At 51.5% G+C, this 6,419-nt stretch overlaps 2 pseudogenes; one reads left to right on the forward strand and one right to left on the reverse strand.

The window, feature by feature from the left end:
- Positions 1–419: 419 nt before the first annotated feature.
- LOC128800303 (feather keratin Cos2-2-like) lies at positions 420–1,184 on the forward strand (annotated as a pseudogene).
- Positions 1,185–4,306: 3,122 nt separating this feature from the next.
- Positions 4,307–5,073, reverse strand: LOC128800302 (feather keratin Cos2-2-like; annotated as a pseudogene).
- Positions 5,074–6,419: the final 1,346 nt, after the last annotated feature.

Below are 6,419 nucleotides of genomic sequence, written 5' to 3' on the forward strand. Positions count from 1 at the left end.
GTTGTATTAGAGGGGAAGCAAGACCACAAAGAATACCTTATGTCCCCTATCCATTCCCCAAATGGGCCAGGAAAACAGGCTGCACGTGAAAACTCATGGGATGTCACAAAGAGATGCGGGAGAGATGGGCAGCGATAGAGGAAGAATGAGAGTGATGCCCTGAGTACTTTGCCACAAAGAAACCCACAGGAATGACACAGGTTCAGGTCATGTGTCTGCACGGAATGCCACCAGACCATCATCCCAGCATTCTGCCTACTCTGACGTGTTTATATCCTGGAACTGCTTGGACGTCCATTCCTGGCCCGAGAAGGAGTCTTCAGATAGGAACGCACAGGGCAGAAGCCAGGAAATAGAGGCTGCAGTGCAGGAAACCAGGACACAGCCCCTACCATTAGCTGGGATGGTGCACATTTGACATGAGCTGGTCAGAAAATATGACTTCCACTAAGGTGCCTCTGGGCCTGAGGCAGGCCAGGACTGCTATAAAAGGCAGCCCAAGTCTCTGCTCTCTCATCCTCTTCTCTCACCTCCTACTCCTCAAGAACCAGGTGAGTGGGAAGCCTCTTCTCCTCCTCCTGCTGCTGCTTCAAGAGCAGCTCTTGCTGGGCTGGGGGTCTCAGCTGAGAGGGGCTGTCATAGTGCAGGGCTGGGAGCTGCTTCTGCTGGGAGAGGGCAGGGGAGAGAAGGTCTTGTGCAGGCAGAGAGAGGCTGGGACTTGGCTGAGGTGGCTCCTGGGCTTTGAGCTGGGCACTGCAGTGTGGGCCAGGAGCCGCCTGGGCTGCAGGGCATTTGGATGCAGTGCTGCTTCTCATGTGTCCTCACTTTGTGCTTCTCCCTGCCCTCTGTGCCAGGTGCACCTGTGACCACGAGCCATGTCCTGCTGCAAACCCTGCGACCCTTGCTGCCAGCCCTGTGGCCCCTGCCCGCTGGCCAGCAGCTGCAATGAGTGCTGTGTCAGGCAGTGCCAGAGCTCCCACGTTGTCATTGAGCCGCCTGCTGTGCTGGTGACCCTGCCCGGCCCCATCCTCAGCTCCTCCCCACAGAACACCGCCGTGGGATCTTCTACCTCCGCTGCTGTTGGCAACATCCTCAGCTGTGGTGGAGTGCCCATCAGCTCTGGGGGCTTTGACATCTCCTGCATCACCAACTGCTATGGCAGCAGATGCTGTCCCCCCTGCTAAAAATGCTGCCTCCTACATCCTTGGGCAAGAACCTGCAGAACCTTCAAATGTGGAGCTGCACTGAAGATGGATCTTTGGAACAATGGATTTGTGCCCTTGGTTTGCTGCTGTTTTCTTCTACTCTGTTCTCTTCCCTTCATTTCTTGTCAGCACCACCCAATGCCAACCTAGTGGGACCTGTTTGCCTCCCTCTGTCCCTCTTCAAGCCCAGCAAATGGACACCCCCACTGCACCCCGCTGGCTGCTCCTGATGTCCTCTTTGAGCTACCTCCTTCTCTTCCTTAGACTCAATAAAGTTGTCTTGCATCCAAACCTGGCCCTCTGCTTTCTTCTTCCTTGTGTGAGAACTCTTCCATTCAGCTCAGGACAAAAGCTGGAGGAAGACAAGGGTGGACAATTCCTGGTGGCCATTACCGTGGGCCTTTTCTATTGGAGCTCCCAAACAAATCCCCACCCTATGCCACCTTAGTGGGGCCTGTTGCCCCCACTCCCTTCCTCCATTTATGCAGACACGCAGATGGACACCCCCACTGCATCTTAATGGTTTCTCCTAATGTTCTCTCTGTGAACTGTCTCCTTTTTTTTCTTTATACTCAATAAAGTTCTTTTTGCATTGCAACCTGGGCCTCTGATTTCTCCTTCATTCTGTGACAACTCTTCCAGTGTCCTCATCAGAAAGGCAGAAATGCAGACAGCTGGACTCAATGGTATGGGTTTTCCTTGTAGCTGACAAAGATATCCCCGACAGTAAGAGTAATGAGGCACTGGAACAGAGATGTTATTTGTCATTCCTGGAAGTCTTTAAGGCAAGGTTACTCAGGACTTTGAGCCACTTGGTTTGGTGGGGGCAATTCTTGCCCATGGTTTGTGGGGTGGGTGGAGTGTTGCAAATAATAAATTATTTAAGTTCCCTTCCATCCCAAGTATTTCAGTCAACACAGTCAGGCACCTGGAACAACCACAAAACCATGGTGGAAAGACAAACAGTAAATTTATTGCCTTACTTCACTCCGCAGAGGAGGCTGGCTTAACGCTCGGGCAGGGATGTACATTGTCCTGCTTCAGATCAGTCCCACAGGGGTGCACGGGCAGGAATTTCATCAGCCTAAGGCACAGTCCTTGCTGGCAGGGCTCCTCTTTGCACCAGTGCTGTGATCACCCTGTGCTTTTTGTGATCTCTGAGCTTTGATCTTCCCTCTCCCTAAACAGGGAGCTCAGGAATTTACATGAGAGGGCCTCCAAGTCTCTCCAAACACCTGCCTTGTCTCTTCACAGAGATTTTACTTCTCCAAACAGAGAGAGGATAAACAGCAGGTGCAGAGTAAAATGATCTCTGCACAGGGTGGGCAAGTGGGGCCATTCCCACACCCTTCTTTTGCTTCTTCAGAAAGGCATTGTTTTGTCTAAAGATCCATCTTTGTGCCAGTCTGAGCAGTGAGCCAGGACTGTCTGAGGAATGTGTCAAATCCCAATCCAGCAGCCACTGCAACCCCTCTGCATGTGTCAGAGAAGACCAAGGTGCTGGAGAAACTGTGCTATGAGTGATGACGTGGAGCCTTTTCTCTCTGGAAAGTTGGAAAACTCTATCCAGTTTTCCAGCAGTTCAAGGATTCCAACAAAAAGAATGGGGCCTCTTTCATTCCAAGGATTGCCATGGAAAAGGGCGGAACCCCTTCTAAAGGGGTTCCTCTAGAAAATGGATTCAAGCGGCCCCTCCCCCAACTACTTCAGGAAAATATTTCCTGTGTGAAAAGTGGAAAAAACCTCTTTATTTAACAGGAAAAGTATTCACCAAAAAGTCCCCTTCTTGAGCTCACTCAAGTCTCTTATCAGTCCCTCCAGCACTGGAAATGCCACGACCCAGGGCCAACCCGGTGGGCCACGGGTGTGAACTGCTGGTGTTCTTTTGGGTGTTCAGCCCAGGGCAGGTTTAAACAGTTCCAAGAAAAAGAAAAACCGTAGTCCAGGGAACTTCTAAGCCTCAGCTAATTAAACTAAAAGCAAAGGACAGCTCTGTCCTGCAGTCTGTCCATCTGCAGACACCACAGACCAGGAGTTGGAATGTGGAGGAGTGAATGCAGTTTCTGAAAGCAAACTATGTGCTTCTTTCCCCCCCCCGATGCTCTCAGAACAAGTCTTAAAGGTGCAAAAGTTATTTCTGGGCTAAAGAGATGAATGAGGACACAATTAAGCTTAATAAAGTCACCCCAGGAGAGTGGGTCATTTCCAAAGGGTTCCCTTGTTCAAGAACATAATGCTCCAGGGCAGGTCACCAACAGGGGAAGAATTCCTGACAGTAGGACAGGCTCCATTTTGACTGTTTTTCCAGTGCAGAGGACATTCCTGGCAGGAATCTTTTCTGGCACATGTTCCTCATGGGGTCACAGCTTCCTTCATGGTTCATTCACCTGTAAAGGGCTCCACAGAACAGCTGACCCCAATCAGCCCATCTGTGTGGGTGCTGCCAACCCCAACCTATGAAACCCCGCAGTCCTGTGTGTCTGGACAGCAGCTGGGCAGAACAGTAAATGTGGGGGAGGTGTCAGAAAAGAGGAGGCTGTGGGCTGTCCCCAAGCATTGCTGATTCCCACGCACCCCTTTCACCCCCCATTTCTGTCAAGTTGGAGAACCATCTTCCCCCCCTGGTAGTTGTAGTGGCGTACTGAGGGATGTGTTTGTGAGCTTCAAGGGAAAAGGCATAAAGTAAAATCCACTGCAGGGAGTTCCAAGCTCTGCTTCCTCCACCTTTTGCCCTGAGCACACTGGAAAAGTTGATACAGATGGAGAGAGAATCAGAGGCCAAGGCTTGGATGCAAAACAACTTTATTGACTCTACGCAAGAAAAAGGAGGTGGTTCCCAGAGAGCACCAGGAGCAGCCACTGAGGTGCATTTGGGGTGTCCCTCTGCTGGTCTGCAGAGAAATAGAGGGAGAGAAGCCAACAGGTCCCACTAGACTGGCATTGAGTGCTATTGACTGGAAAGGAACGCAAGAGAGAGAAGAGAGGAGGAGAAGGAAACAAAAGTCAAAGGCCCTACATACAATGTCCCAAGGTTCAGTCTTAATTTCAGCTCCAAGTTCTGAGGTCTTGGAGGTTCTTGTCTGAGGATGTTAGAGGCAACTTTAGCAGGGACGACAACATCTGCTGCCACCATAGCAGTTGGTGATGCAGGAGATGTCAAAGCCCCCGGAGCTGATGGGCACTCCGCCACAGCTGAGGATGTTGCCAACAGCAGCGGAGGTGGAGGATCCCACGGCGGTGTTCTGTGGGGAGGAGCTGAGGATGGGCCCGGGCAGGGTCACCAGCACAGCAGGCGGCTCAATGACAACGTGGGAGCTCTGGCACTGCCTGACACAGCACTCATTGCAGCTGCTGGCCAGCGGGCAGGGGCCACAGGGCTGGCAGCAAGGGTCGCAGGGCTGGCAGCAGGACATGGCTCGGGGTCACAGGTGCACCTGGCACAGAGGGCAGGGAGAAGCACAAAGTGAGGACACATGAGAAGCAGCACTGCAACCAAACACCCTGCAGCCCAGGCACCTCCTGGCCCACACTGCACTGCCCAGCTCAAAGCCCAGGAGCCACCTCAGCCAAGTCCCAGCCTCTCTCTGCCTGCACAAGACCTTCTCTCCCCTCCTCTCCCAGCAGAAGCAGCTCCCAGCCCTGGGCTATGACTGCCCCTTGGAACTGAGACCTCCAGCCAGGCAAGAGCTGCTCTTGAAGCAGCAGCAGGAGAAGGAGAAAAGGCTTCCCACTCACCTGGTTCCTGAGGAGTAGGAGGTGAGAGAAGTGGATGAGAGAGCAGAGACTTGGGCTGCCTTTTATAGCAGTCCTGGCCTGCCTCAGGCCCAGAGGCACCTTAGTGGAAGTCATAATTTTCTGACCAGCTCATGTCAAATGTGCACCATCCCAGCTAATGGTAGGGGCTGTATCCTGGTTTCCTGCATTTCTGCCTTTTCATTTCCTGGCTTCTGCCATGTGCATTCCTATCTGAGGACTTCTCTTAGGGCCAGGATGAGAGTCCCAAGAATTTCTGGGATATAAACTCATCAGAGTAGGCAGAATGCTCAAGGATCATGGTCTCGTGGCATTCCATGCAGGCACATGTTGCATCTTAATTCCTTCCTACTGGGTCAGCCTACTTGGTCAACTGTCCATGTCCCTTTCTTCACCTCATTCCCACTCTTTTCTTGTGCTGTGTTTTGTTTCTTCCCAGGAGCCACAGCAAGGACACTTCTCCCAGAAAAGTGCTGACCTACCTCCACATGGCCCCTTCTCCAGTGGCATGCTGGTCTTTCTCACCACATGTTTTTACCAACAATCCTTGGTTGTTATTCCCAGCTGTGTTGGGTTGATCTTGGCTGGATGGCCAGTGCCCTGCAGCCACTCTATGAGTCTCCATTCTGAGGTGAACCGGGCTTGGGAAAATAAGAAGGAAAACAACTAGATTATTAAGATTTGAATATTTGCTAAAACATAATCAAAAGGTTGTGCATGCAGTAGTAAACTGGAAAAAAAAATCACTTCTTATGTTCTACTTCCAATCAGAAAGTTCTATCTGGCCACTTCCCAGGAAGCAGGGCTTGAGCACATGTAGTGGTGTTACTTGAAGGTAAACATTGCAAATTACAAATGCCTGCCTTTGTTTCTCCTTTCCCTAGCTCTTGTGTCTGAGATCATGTCATATGGCATGGAATATGCCATACTTTTACTCAGTTTGGGTCAACTGTCGGAGTTTTTCCACTCCCAGAATCTTGCCACCCTCCAGCTCCTGATGGGGAAAGGAATGCTGGAGAGACAGTGCTGGTGCTGTGTGAGCAGTGCTCAGCAGGAGCCAAAGGACTGGAGTGTTACCAGCACCTTTGTAACATCCAGCGCAGAGCACAGCCCTGCCAGGGCTGCTGTGGGGAACATGAACTGCATCTCTGCCAGACCCAACATGCCCACAAACCTTGGCTGGTTCCAGGGGCATCCATCTCTCTGTGTTTCAGGCATACACATCAGCCCTTATCTCCTAGACTTGTCCATTGGAATGGGACACAGTCTCTTCCTGTCCAGGCCAATGCTACCACTCAGAGTGGTGCTGAGTGAGGTGGGGGCCAAGACCTTACAACAAATGGGTGAATAGAATTGAAGGGATCAGGGTACAGATATTGCCTTGCTCTCAGTGGTAGGATAGATGTTCTGGGTGGCACTGGGACAGTCAAGAAGCTGTGAACTCTCTTTAGTGTTCAAGCA

The sequence above is a fragment of the Vidua chalybeata genome, chromosome 26, assembly GCF_026979565.1.
Source record: "Vidua chalybeata isolate OUT-0048 chromosome 26, bVidCha1 merged haplotype, whole genome shotgun sequence".
Classification (NCBI taxonomy): Eukaryota; Metazoa; Chordata; class Aves; order Passeriformes; family Viduidae; genus Vidua; species Vidua chalybeata.